Below are 12,733 nucleotides of genomic sequence, written 5' to 3' on the forward strand. Positions count from 1 at the left end.
ATTTCTACTAAATTTATATTAGTCTATTTAACTTTCATCATTCAGGATGATTTCAAATTCTTTAAGAAGGACTATGTTCTATTGACTTGTGTTCCTTATTAGCTAGTAAAATAGAGAACACAAAATCATGTTAGATTGTTTTATGACTAAATAAAAGAACTAATGACATTTTGTTAACTGATAAACTTATAAACTGAACACAACTAAACTTGTACATTATTTTTCACACAAGCATGGTTATTTTAGATAATTTGAAACACATGAAAGTAAAAATGTTATGTCTAGAAATCTGTTTTTAAAATAATTATCCATGCGTCATATATCATTTTTAATTATGGGACTATATTATATTCACGTCAGTCGTGACGCTTTAAAAGAAAAGTAAAATCAATTCTGGGTTATCAACCAGCCATAATGAAACAAATGATCGGTGTTTAGCAAAATTTATATTAAACTTCCCAGAAAATAACTTTGGATGGAGAAATAGGAGAAATTAAGTTCATGTTAGGAGACTTGTGTGTGTGTACCACTAAGTTAATGAGGTTAATGAATAAAATAATCAGCTCAAGTTAATTTTTTTCCTCAGCAAGTGCTTCAAAAACTAACTCAGATACTGAACAGAAAAATGGGTTGAAGGTACATGCAAAAGAAACATAAAGCTTTAAGTCACATGCAGATATTAGATAGAATATCTGTAATAACTTACTGAGAGCTAGCCCTGAAAGTCTCTAAATTAAAATCCTGAATCCAAGAGGGGAGAGTTCTTTGTGCAATCTGCATAAATAGGCACTTTATAAACACTCGATTATGACATTAATCATACATCCAATAGAAAATAAGACATATTTTTCTATTTTCACTTCTTTTCTTGAAATCCAAAAAGTAGAGATGGAATCATAGGTAGAAAATTTTAATCAAAATGACATTTATATTTATTAACTGTGTTTAAATATAGTACACAGAAGGAAGCTCTTAATCAGACTAAAAATAAGCTTAGTATTGATTTGGGTTTCTAAGTTTCTTACACTTTGTAATTAAAGGTATAATGTAGCCTATTTTTAACAGCTCTTTGAGCTAGCATATCTAAAAAAAAACTTTCTGAAAATATTTTGTGCCTAGTCAGCAAAAATAATATCAATTAAGACTCAGTAATATTAAAAACCAAATGCAAAATGTAGTCTTGCAGATGACATATACTTCATTGATTTTGAATTTTTCTTCAGTGAAATTTTTTTCTCCAGATAACATAATAACAATATGATTTACTCAGACAAGTGATAAGGTACTAAAATTCTAGAAATTTGCTTTTGAAGTTTATAAATTAGCTTAAAGCAAATTTCTCATTTCAAAAGCATCAGTATCAACATGTAAGAAATCAGTCTGCATATAAACACAGAGTAGCCTGGTTTTACTGTTTTTAACTTGGATGTATTTATCAGGCCTGTATACAGGGAAATAGCTAAAGATCTTTGCTATTATAGTAGCACAGAAATAAATTATTCATTCTAGTAATTTGTGCGGCTCCTTGACACTCTATCTTGAATGATACTGAACTAAGCAAACAGTACCCCATAAATTCTAGTAACATAAATGTAGTTCCTGCCGACTTTTTTTTTTTTTTTTGGTCATCTCTGGATCTTTATGACTCTGACCACAGCATTGATACTTACTCCAGTGATATGACGCCTGGGATAGAACTTATGCCGTGAGCATGGAAAATTTAGGCAACTGCCTTTAAAAAAAATAAACTTATATTTACTTATTATTGGATAGAGACAGAAATTGAGAGGGGAAGGGAAATAGGGAAGGAAAGAGACAGAGACACACCTGCAGTCCCACTTCACCGCTTGTGAGGCTTCCCCCTACAGGCGGGGGGGACCAGGAGCTTGAACCTGGGTCTTTGCTCATTGTAACCTGTGTGCTTAACCACATGCACTGCCACCTGGGCCCTAATAGGTGAATTCCTAAGTAAGCTCTATCTCCAGTTCCTGAGAAACTTTTTTTTTTTTCATTTTTAACTACAATATGCCATCATGGTATTCATTTAACATGATTCATTAACCAAATATATATATATATATATATATATATATATATATATATATATATATATATATATATGACTGTGTAGGGTACATTCAGGGTACAAATAGTGCATTTGGTAGATTTAGTCTGGGTTCAAGCAGCTAGTTCCCAGCTGATGAGAGAGAGGACTTCACAGAGCAGTGAGAAGTGCTACAGGTATCCCTTTTCTCTCTCTCTCTCTCTTCCTCTCTCTCTCTCCATCTCTCTCTTTTTTCTCCCCTCCCTTTCTCTCTCCAGAAATATATATATATATTCCCTTCCCTCTCAATTTCTCCGTTAAAGAAAAAAGTATTGTATGGACCCTTTGGAATATAACTAAAATATGCCTTCTTTTTCTTCTTCTAGCATTTTCCCTATGAACTATCTACAAAACAGAGACCCCCAAATCTTCATCTGCACTATTCTAGCCTTTAGGGTCATGATTAGTCAACAATTTGTTTGGCTTTATATGTTAACTCTCTTTTCAGCCACCAGGTTCCGGATGCTACAACAACAATAATAACTACAACAACAATGAAAAACAACAAGGGCAACAAAAGGGAAAATAAATAAATATTAAAAAAAATAGATGGTGCAGTAAGGATCCTGGTTCGAGCCCCCAGCTCCCCACCTGCAGGGGGGGTCTCTTTACAGATGGTGAAGCAGGTCTGCAGGTGTCTATCTTTCTCTCCCCCTCTCTGTCTTCCCCTCCTCTCTCCATTTCTCTCTGTCCTATCCAACAACAACATCAATAACAATAATAATAATAACCACAAACATGTTAAACAACAAGGACAACAAAAGGGGAAAAAAGTAGACTCCAGGAGCAGTGGATTCATGGTGCAGTCATTGAGCCCCAGCAATAACCTTGGAGGCAAAAAGAAAGAAAGAAAGAAAGAAAGAAAGAAAGAAAGAAAGAAAGAAAGAAAAAAAGATAGAAGGAAGGAAGGAAGGAAGGAAGATAGAAAAAGAAAGAAAGAAGTCATTTTTAAAAGGAGAAAATCGGAGTCAGGTAGTGATGCACCCCGTTGAGTATACACAGTATCATGCACAGAGACCCAGGTTCAAGCCCCAGATCCCCATCTGCAGAAGGAATGCTTTACAAGCAGTGAAGCAGATCTGAAGTTGTCTCTCCCTTCTCATCTCAAAATGGTTCTGCATGGCATAGAAAATAATTTCTAAATCCTCTAGCTAACGATTTTAACAATCTGTCACTATATTGCCTTTGTCAGGGTCACAACTAACCAATCTCCTACGTGTCTGTTGGATAGTATGCCAGCTCCCCCTGGCTTCTGCTTAACCATATGCCTATATAGGGATAGATTTAATCCCATTCAAAGCTTTGGTCTATTTACATAAATCACTTTTACATTTACATAAAGCACCACATTCCCTCCAGGGCATTGGTGGTTTAGTGGTAGAATTCTCACCTGCTCCACCCCCTCTCCTTGTCACACCCTGATCCTCTCCTTGTCACACCCTGATCTTCCACCAGTCACTTTTCGCTCCACCCTCTCTATGTCACATCCTGTTTCCACCTTACTTGGAGAGTATAAAAACAGCTGCTCTTCTGATTAAAGACACTTGGAAATTGCTGTCCGGCTCCGAGAGTTCCAGAGTGTATCTCCTGCGAAGTTAGTACAGCACGAGTTCCTGATCCCTCTCCCACGCAGCAGCCTAGATCAGCTCCAGTTGAGTTCTCTCCAACCCAGAGAGCACTAGCTCGGGAAGAAGCACCCTCAGGCTATCCTGGCATGTAATTCAATCCCCAGCTGTCATGAATTAATTTCACAGCCAAACCACACCCTTTTCACATTATATATATATATATATAAATATAAATAAATTGTGTATATATATATACACACACACACTCACACACACACACACACACACACACAGTTGCTGGTTCATCTGCAGAATTTCTCAGTTTACTGTACAACACTTTCGACCCTGCAGAGGGGTTGTTCTCTTTTACCATCCTGCACCAGGATCTGAAACTCTCTCCTCCCTTCCACCCCAAATCCTTTACTTTTGGTGCAGTCTGAGTTCTTCATTGTGGTTCCCTTTTTGTTCTTCTTTCTAAACTTCTGTCTGTGAGTGAGATCATCTCCTATTCATCCTTCTCTTTCTGATTTTTTTCACATGTCTATGCTTATCATTTAACTGTACAAAAATAAATCCTATTTTTAAATTGATATCAGATGAAGAAAGTTTGCTTAAGTGGTAGTTACAGTTCATTCCCTATTCCAGTTCTGCACCTGATAGTTTGTGAGCTACCACTAGTTACGAGGGGTTAGTTATTAGGATGGGATGCATTGGATCGACCTTCTCGTGGTGCATCCCGTGAGTACCCATTTATTGGGGAAAGTGACGATCCTTCCTAGCCGACTGAATCCACATGGATCCCAGTCACTTTCAAAGCCAGCAACAAGCAGACATCAGGCTCAACCTGACGCTGTTGACTGGCTACAGAAGAAGGGCAAACGCTAGAAGAAGTTATTAGGATACATTATCTTGCATATTAATGACTCTAATTCTTATACACATATTTTGATTAAATGAAACTCACAGGAAAGAAAAGTGTTCTTCTAGTCATAAAGCCTCTGAGTCTGTACTAATTCTACATATTAGAAAATGTTTGACAGAGTTGACTTACATTGGGAAGATAGATATACAACTATAGACAAAAGTGTTTACACATAATGGGTTTAATGTGTGTTTGAGCAGGGATGGTGGACCCCCCGGAAGCTCCTCTATCAGACTCCCCTTGGCATGCCAGCCTCGTGGTCAAGAGAGATGTGGTCAGAGTATGTGGGAGAATTCCAACCTTCCTATCAGCCTCCTGCATGCCCCCAGCCCTCCTCCCTCTGCTGGGCTTTGCCTTCCTTATATTTCTATTTCCCTGTCCCTGCATCACCATCCACATCTTCTCATTGCCTTGCTCTTTTTCCCTTCTAAGGAAATATTGACCTCATTGGCCAGCTGGCTACTACCCCTGCACAGCTACCCCTCTATCAACTTGTAACTGTGTCAGTAAAGAGGTTCTGTTTCCCCCAATGTTACCCTAAAGAGGTTGTGTATCATACACCGCCACAGTACTCTAGAAGACCCCTTCAGCGAGCTCACTCCTGCCTCTGCTTGCCCTAGGTTCCCCACTCTCTGTCTGTCTCCTAGTGGTCAACAGGCCAGACATAGAAGTGGGGACCAGGCTGGCTTGTGCCCCCCAGGACCCCAACAACTTATCACCACGTTCTAGCCTGTTATGAGGATGTGGAGAGCCGTGTTGCAAAGTGAGCCATGTGTGCTCAGATGACACCTATTTTTTCTAAGAGGAAGCAGGATGCCCTACCAACTTAAAGCCCAAGACTGACTTGAAAATTCTCATTCAACTGTGTGTGTGTGAGTGTGTGAGGGGGAAGGTGATTAAAGTTTCTGACTCAAGGGAGTGCAAACAGGCATCTTAGAGGTCAGAGCACATCATGAAGAAACTCTACTGACTTTCAGGTTTGCATATTCAAATTTGAGACACAGTTTATGCTAATTACTACATTAATTAGAGATGGAACTTTTCCAATAAGCCATATAATGCAGCACAAAGTGGCACACTCTAAATAAAGCAGATAGGGATATTAATTAAAATTCAGAATAGATACCGTATGACATTAAATTATTCAGAGAGACTAGGTGGTTACACAGGACAGTTATTAGGCCAATATCGAAAGCAATGATTTAACCATTAAAACCTGCCCCTGTGTAGTTTGGGGGTAGGTAGTTAAGCCAAATGCAATTCTCCTGCTTTTGCCATTCCTATTCACAGATCTAGTATTGGACAGGCTGCGCTGAGAGGCTTAAGTTTGACTCTCAATCTGCAGCTAGAAGTTTGTTCATTTCAGTGCTAGTTTGATCACAGACTCTTGTGTCTGATCTTTTGGTGTTTCCTGTAACAAATAGGAAGCAGCCAGAAAAAAAAAAAAAAAAAAAAAAAACATGGCATCTTTAAAAGGTGTTGTTTAAGAGCTTTTAAGGCAGTATCCTTAGAGCTGTGTAATATCCCAAGCTTGAGAGAACAGCACTGGGCAGGCACAGCTGAATCTGGACAGAACATATACAAATCCAACCATGTTTAGTGATAAAAGTCAGTACACGGGAAAGACTCATCAGTGAAAGACATGGGATTTTATAGTAACTAACATAAACATGTAGGGGCAGTCTAGAGTGATCGTTCCTTATAATCAATCGCCTCTCAAGTACAGGAAGGAAAAAAGAATCTTTATCTAGAAGTTGTCTCTAGGCTTATTGGCTGGCACACTTGAAGTTTCTTTTTTGAAAATGTTTCGATAGCCTTTCTCCTGTTGCATCCTAGCCTTATTCTCAAAATCCGTCCCTCCTACTTGAAAGAGAAAAAAGCAGTACTACTGTTTAAAAAAAAAGAAAAAAGGTAGAAAATAACAGCTAAGTGTTTTATGGCAGTTTCTGCTCTACAAGCTGTGAAAGACTTTATCTTATTTAATTCTAGTATTTAATTCTAGGTATAACCGAGAAAAAGGATACTGAGGTTGTGTCTATTGCACTAGTGATCATGGAGTTTATTTTTTGTAGCAAGACTGTTTTTTTAATTAATATTATCTTTAATTGTTGCATAGAGATAGTCAGCAATCTAGACAGAAAGGGATATATAAATTCTATAAAGATCTGGAGTATTAGATTTGCTAACTTTATATTCATCATTTCACATTTCCAAATAAAAATTTAAAAAATTCTGGGTTGGGGGTTATAGTATAATGACTATGCAAAGAGACTTTCATGCCTGAGGCTCTCAAGTCCCAGGTTCAATCCCACTCACCACCATAAGCCAGAGCTGAGCAGTGCTCTGGTAAAAAATATATATATAATAATAAAATAACATATATATATTTAAAATTTCTGTCATATTTTGCAAAAAAAAAAAAAAGCTAAGGAACCCAATAAATCTTTTCTATTAAACTGACTTGAGATTGCTTGGTTCTCTGACTCCATCTTCACCAAAAAACTTAAAGGCCACAAACTCATGGTAATACACAGCTTATAAATATCATCTTTCAAGCTTTTAATGTGATTCCACTTACATGAAAATCTATGCAGGCAGCTGGAGATTCGTGAGGTGAATTCAGACTGTGATATGTGTCCAAAAAGGGAAAAATATATAGTTTATGGGACACATAAAAATATCATTTTCTTGACTCACTCACATGGAATTCACCTTGCAGCTAGCTTACTTAAACACCAGTAGAAGAGCAGACACCTTCCCTCTGGAATATCAAGGTGTTCTATTCTGGGAACAGCAGGATTAATGCAGGTGGCTATTGAATGAGCTATTTTCAGTTGATTAGGAAGATATATTTCATAATGTCCTATTTCTCTCCAGAACAAAGTAATGGTAAATTAAAAAAAAAAAAAGACTTCAGCTTCTAATATTAGGGCTGATTCCATCACAGCATTTTGTGAAATAGTACTATTATTCAAACCTGCAAGTTAATGGAGTTTGACAGGAAGGTACACATTACATTTTGCAAAAGAGCCTTGATTATTTTTGGTGCTTCCTCTTGGTAATAAAGCCTTGGCAGCTTCCATTTCTCAAAAGAACAGCTTTATGATTTTCTCCTCAAATCTAAGTAGTTAACTTTAAAACAGTTGCACTTTCATACTGTGATGTGTGTGTCTTTTAAGAACAAAAGTCAGGTGAGTCCGGCGGTAGTGCAGAGGGTTAAGTGCACATGGCGCAAAGCACAAGGACCAGTATAAGGCTCCTGGTTCGAAGCCCGGGTTCCCCACCTGTAGGGGAGTCGCTTCACAGGTGGTGAAGCAGGTCTGCAGGTGTCTATCTTTCTTTCCCCCCTCTATCTTCCCTGTCTCTCTCTATCTTATCCAACAACGACAACAACAACAATAATCATAACTTAAAAAACAAGGGCAATAACAGGGAAAATTTTTAAAAAAGAACAAAAGTCAGTAGGTCCTAGCGGTGGTACACTGTACCATGTACACTTAACCAGGTGTGCCACCCCCAGGACCTACTGACTTTCATTCTTAAAGGATAAACATTTGACTCCTATAGTTCCTAAGAGTCATTCTCCTGTTAAGTCATAATTCAGCAAGGGATGATTTGATCTAGTTTGTACTCATGAAAGCAAACACTGATACCAATGTTTGTTTATTTTAACAAATTAAGAGTGCTGAGAATGGTGCTGATTTGACTGCGTAAAGAATCCAGAGAAGACCAAAGAAGATAGCTATCGCACTAGGCCATTTTTAGACAACATCGAGGACCCAAGACATCAGCCAGGTCCAGAATGAATGAAAGCAATGAAAACATCCTGCCATGCCCAGAAGTTCTGGACTTTTTCACATGTTACACTTAAACCTAGATGTCACCTATATTTTATTTATTTTCTTGATCAAATGTGCTCCACAGAAATCCTAACACGTTTTTCCATCCTTGCAACAGGAAAAGACCTTTAGTTGTGTAGCAGCCTCAGTAATGACAGCAGATTTTCACCCCTAGCAACACAAAATAAGCATTTGGTTCACCGTCGTATGTTTGCACTTAGGATACATTTAATAATTCAACGGATATTTAGGGAGTGATTGCAGTGTGTCAGGAAGTGATTGACATGCCGGGGGCAAAAAAAAAGAAAGGAAGAAAACAAACACACACACACACACACACACACACAGACACAGAAGCAAAGTCCTCTCTGCAAAGGGCCATTGCTTTCTGGTCATAAAAATAAGAGGTAACAGTGCAGAGAACGTACAATTTAGTTGTAACATACTATTAAATATCTCGTGGGATAAGTTCAAATGAGTCCTTGTTCAGAGCTGTACATTTCACTTAGAAGGGAAATATGGCCTTTACTTTTTAAAGAACTTTTCTGTTTGTTTGTTTTTTGCAGAAAACCCATGCTAGCCTAAGCATGGTCTCTAACCTTGATAGACACTGTGGATTTATGAAACACAGACATTGCTCTGTTCATGTTAGGCCAGAAATTGCTGAATGCACCCCAGCATGATCTATGTATCAAGTACTGGAGTTGCTGTAAGGAACAGCAGTACAGATCTGTGTTTAGTTTTGACTTCAGGGGAATAGAGATTAACTGTGTTCTGCACACATCTGTTCACACAGTCACTGATGAAAGAATGCATGCTTACTTGCTCCACTTTCACTCACTGCACTAGGTGGATCATGTTCTTGTTTTGCAAGAATACAGTGCAGGTTACTTTAAGCCCCCTCCCCCACTTTTTTCTCTTTTTTTGACATTTCTCATTGTAGTGCACCGTGTCAAGTATGCACAAAACACTGTGCCCTGCATATTGAATTTTCTCCAGGTCGATCAAAGCAAATGAATTCTCTACCCACACATCATTTAAAGTACTGATTCCCCATGCAGCCCAGAAAACTTTAAGCTGTACCTGTTCAGCATTTCAAGTTAAGGCAGTGCGCCAGAAGCACCTGTTAAAGTTTATAGCCATCTGCTTCCTCAAGAAATCTAAATTCTAATAATATGAAATTAACAGATGGGAAAGAGCTGTAACCTCAGCTCTGAAGAGGATAACTACAACCTTTAAATTAGCATCGTGCCATTTTGCTGGTTATTGTCTGCAGTGGCCACAGGGACCCAGTTGGGCCACGACGGCCCATTAATGTCACGCTTTGGTTTTGGTTCAGAGATACTAAGGGTAGAGAGTTCTTCTCGCTGGTTTCTCAGACTCCACATGAAGATGATTTCCTCCTCTCCATGGAGGCGCAGAATAATTAAGACATAAGGAAATGTCCTTAGGGTAATGAAAAGATACCATTGAGACCAGAAATCACAATTTTTTAAATAAGAAATGTAAATTGAGGGTAATTCACTTGTATTAAATCAAGTTTAGACATTGAATGCTGAAAGGAGATTCACATCAAGACGGGTAGGCATTCGGGAATGAAGCCTCTTCATAGCCACAAATAATCAAGAAGCCGACTGTTGTATGAAGTTCATTCGGAAAACAACAATCACATTCACAGGCCTCTGGGTTTGATTTGTTTTGCCTTGAAAAATTAGCATGTCTTTGTGGTTTCCTTTTCTCATCATAAAAGGAATGTCTGCTCAACCTAAGTAATTTAAACTCTACAGAATGCCAAAAGTTAAAAGTGGAAAGGTAACCACGATTTCATGCTCTACCAACTGTTTGAGAGGATTAAACATCCATAAATCTCTTTTATTTTTCCAACTGATGACTTGAGAACTCACATGCTGGCTTCATAAGAAATCTAATGACGGGTGGTAGCGCAGTAGGTTAAACGCACATGGTGTAAAGCGCAAGGATTAGTGTGAAGATCGGGGGTCCAGCCCCAGGCTCCCCACCTGCAGGGCGGTCGCTTCACAAGTGGTGAGCAGGTCTGCAGGTGTCTATCTTTCTGTCCCCCTTTCTGTCTTCCCCTCCTCTGTTGACTTCATAGTGCAGGCACTGAGCCCCAGAAATAACCATGGAGGCAAAATAATAATAATAATAATAATAAAGAAACGTGATAACTATGTCATGGAACTGGCCACAAGGAGTCCACAATTCATATATGTTCTATACCTTAGTCATAACCAACCCATGATGTGAGGAGATTACCCTAAAATGAACCCTGCCTGGTACTGTGGCACACTGTACCACTCCACACTGCCACTGTGGGAGTCTGACCTTCTATATTGTAAAGATTCTTAGAGACGTATGTCCACTGTGAATTTTGTTAATAACCCCTAACCCTGTGCTAAGCACTGTGTTTGTCTTGTATGTCTAAAGCAAAGCTCAAAGACTAATGTAGGAATCCCGGTTCAACCCCTGGCTCCCCACCTGCAGGGGAGTCGCTTCACAAGCGGTGAAGCAGGTTGGCAGGCGTCTGTCTTTCTCTCCCCGTCTTTCCCTCTTCTTTCCATTTCTCTCTGTCCTATCCAACAACGAGGACATCAATAATAACTACAACAGCAAAAAACAACAAGGGCAACAAAAGGGAATAAATAAATATTAAAAAAAAAAAGAATCATCAACCTCTTGGAGTTCTTCAGGTAGCCAGCACTTTTTGTGTGTCTCTGAGTTTCAAGTATGCCTCTAGTAAATAGATCCTTTATTTTTATCCACTTACTGGACTCTGTTAGACTTGCTTTTAACCACCAATCCTTTTGGTGGTTTATTTTATTTTTAAGTCATACATTTGCCATTATACAGGTCTCATGACCCTCGTGACTCATTAAGAATCATTAATTCTTAATTCTTTTCTTTTAAACTTTTTATTTGTGATTTAATAGTGGTTTGCTTGAGTGTAAGATCATAGGGGTACAAATGAGCACAGTTGGCCGGGTGGTGGCGCACCTGGTTGAGCGCACATGTCACAAATGAGCACAGCCACGTTTCCCTTTAGTCACGTTCTGTATACTGCATCCATTTATGGACCCTTTCCTATGAAAACTGGCAATATTCCACCACTTTCAGCATGAAGGATTAGCGATGTTTTATATATGACCCTAATATAATTGCACTAATAGCCAGTTCTGAAAATGCAATGAGGCATATAATAGCAAATAAATAAAAATCATAGACCACTGAAGCAATCTAAAAAAATAATAATAATGTCTGTCAGGCATTAAGCCAGCCCCCCTGCCCTGCTCTGCTCCATCCTCCATTGCTGATACTATGACCTATTTACATAATCATTGTTTTGCCTGAAAGATTCCCCACCGTTCCTTTGATCTACCTTCTTTCTACCTTGAGACCCGCCCTACCTGCAGGGTAACATTACTCTTACTGGCTACAACCTCGCAACAGTTGCTAAGGAAGCTTCCACCTTCCCAGCATGCTTTTGTCTTTCTTCACCCCCTTTCCTAGCCATTTCCGTTTCTGACTTGCCACTTCAGGTTTTATCCTATAAAGCCACTTCTGTTTCTGGTTTCTCTCTCTTTCCATGTCCAGACCTGAAGGAGGATAGGCATGCAGACAGAACGCCAGACATTGTGGTTTGGCGCCACGTGGCTTAACCCATTGTGCTCACACCGGACTCTGGGGCTCCCTCATGAATAAAGATTTGTATTGCTTGGCTCCTGTGTCATCTCTCTCCCGTCCCTGCTGCATGCCTGGCAATTGTCAAGTGATTTCTCCGTTTCTTATGCATGCAAGCTAAATCTTATTGAGAAGATATCACTTTATTTTATAGTTGATAATATTAATGTTTGTAATCTTAGCTAATAGTTTTAGTTGTAAAGTAAGCTCCCTTTGTCTTAATTCTCTTATATAAAAAAGAAACAAATTATTCACATAATAATTTATAGATATTCAGTGAAATAGCCTGCTAATGTTGAATTTCATTATCAAAACTCATAAGTTTATCTCTTTTCAACTAAGCATATTGTTATTCAGTGAGATTAAGATAACCTACCTATATAATATTTGCATTTATAAATACAGCTCCTTCTTAAAGAAGAAAAACAAACACATCAATAATGGATTGAGCCTAATTATGAAAACTAGTTCTATTAGCTTTAATTAACCTGATGATTAAACATTCAACTCTAAAAATCCATGCTTAAGCATGTCTAAAAATTTCATTCTCTAGTGTTCATTCTCTCAGGGAAACAATTTCATGTCTACCCTGTCAGGGAATCCA

The sequence above is a fragment of the Erinaceus europaeus genome, chromosome 14, assembly GCF_950295315.1.
Source record: "Erinaceus europaeus chromosome 14, mEriEur2.1, whole genome shotgun sequence".
Taxonomy (NCBI): Eukaryota; Metazoa; Chordata; class Mammalia; order Eulipotyphla; family Erinaceidae; genus Erinaceus; species Erinaceus europaeus.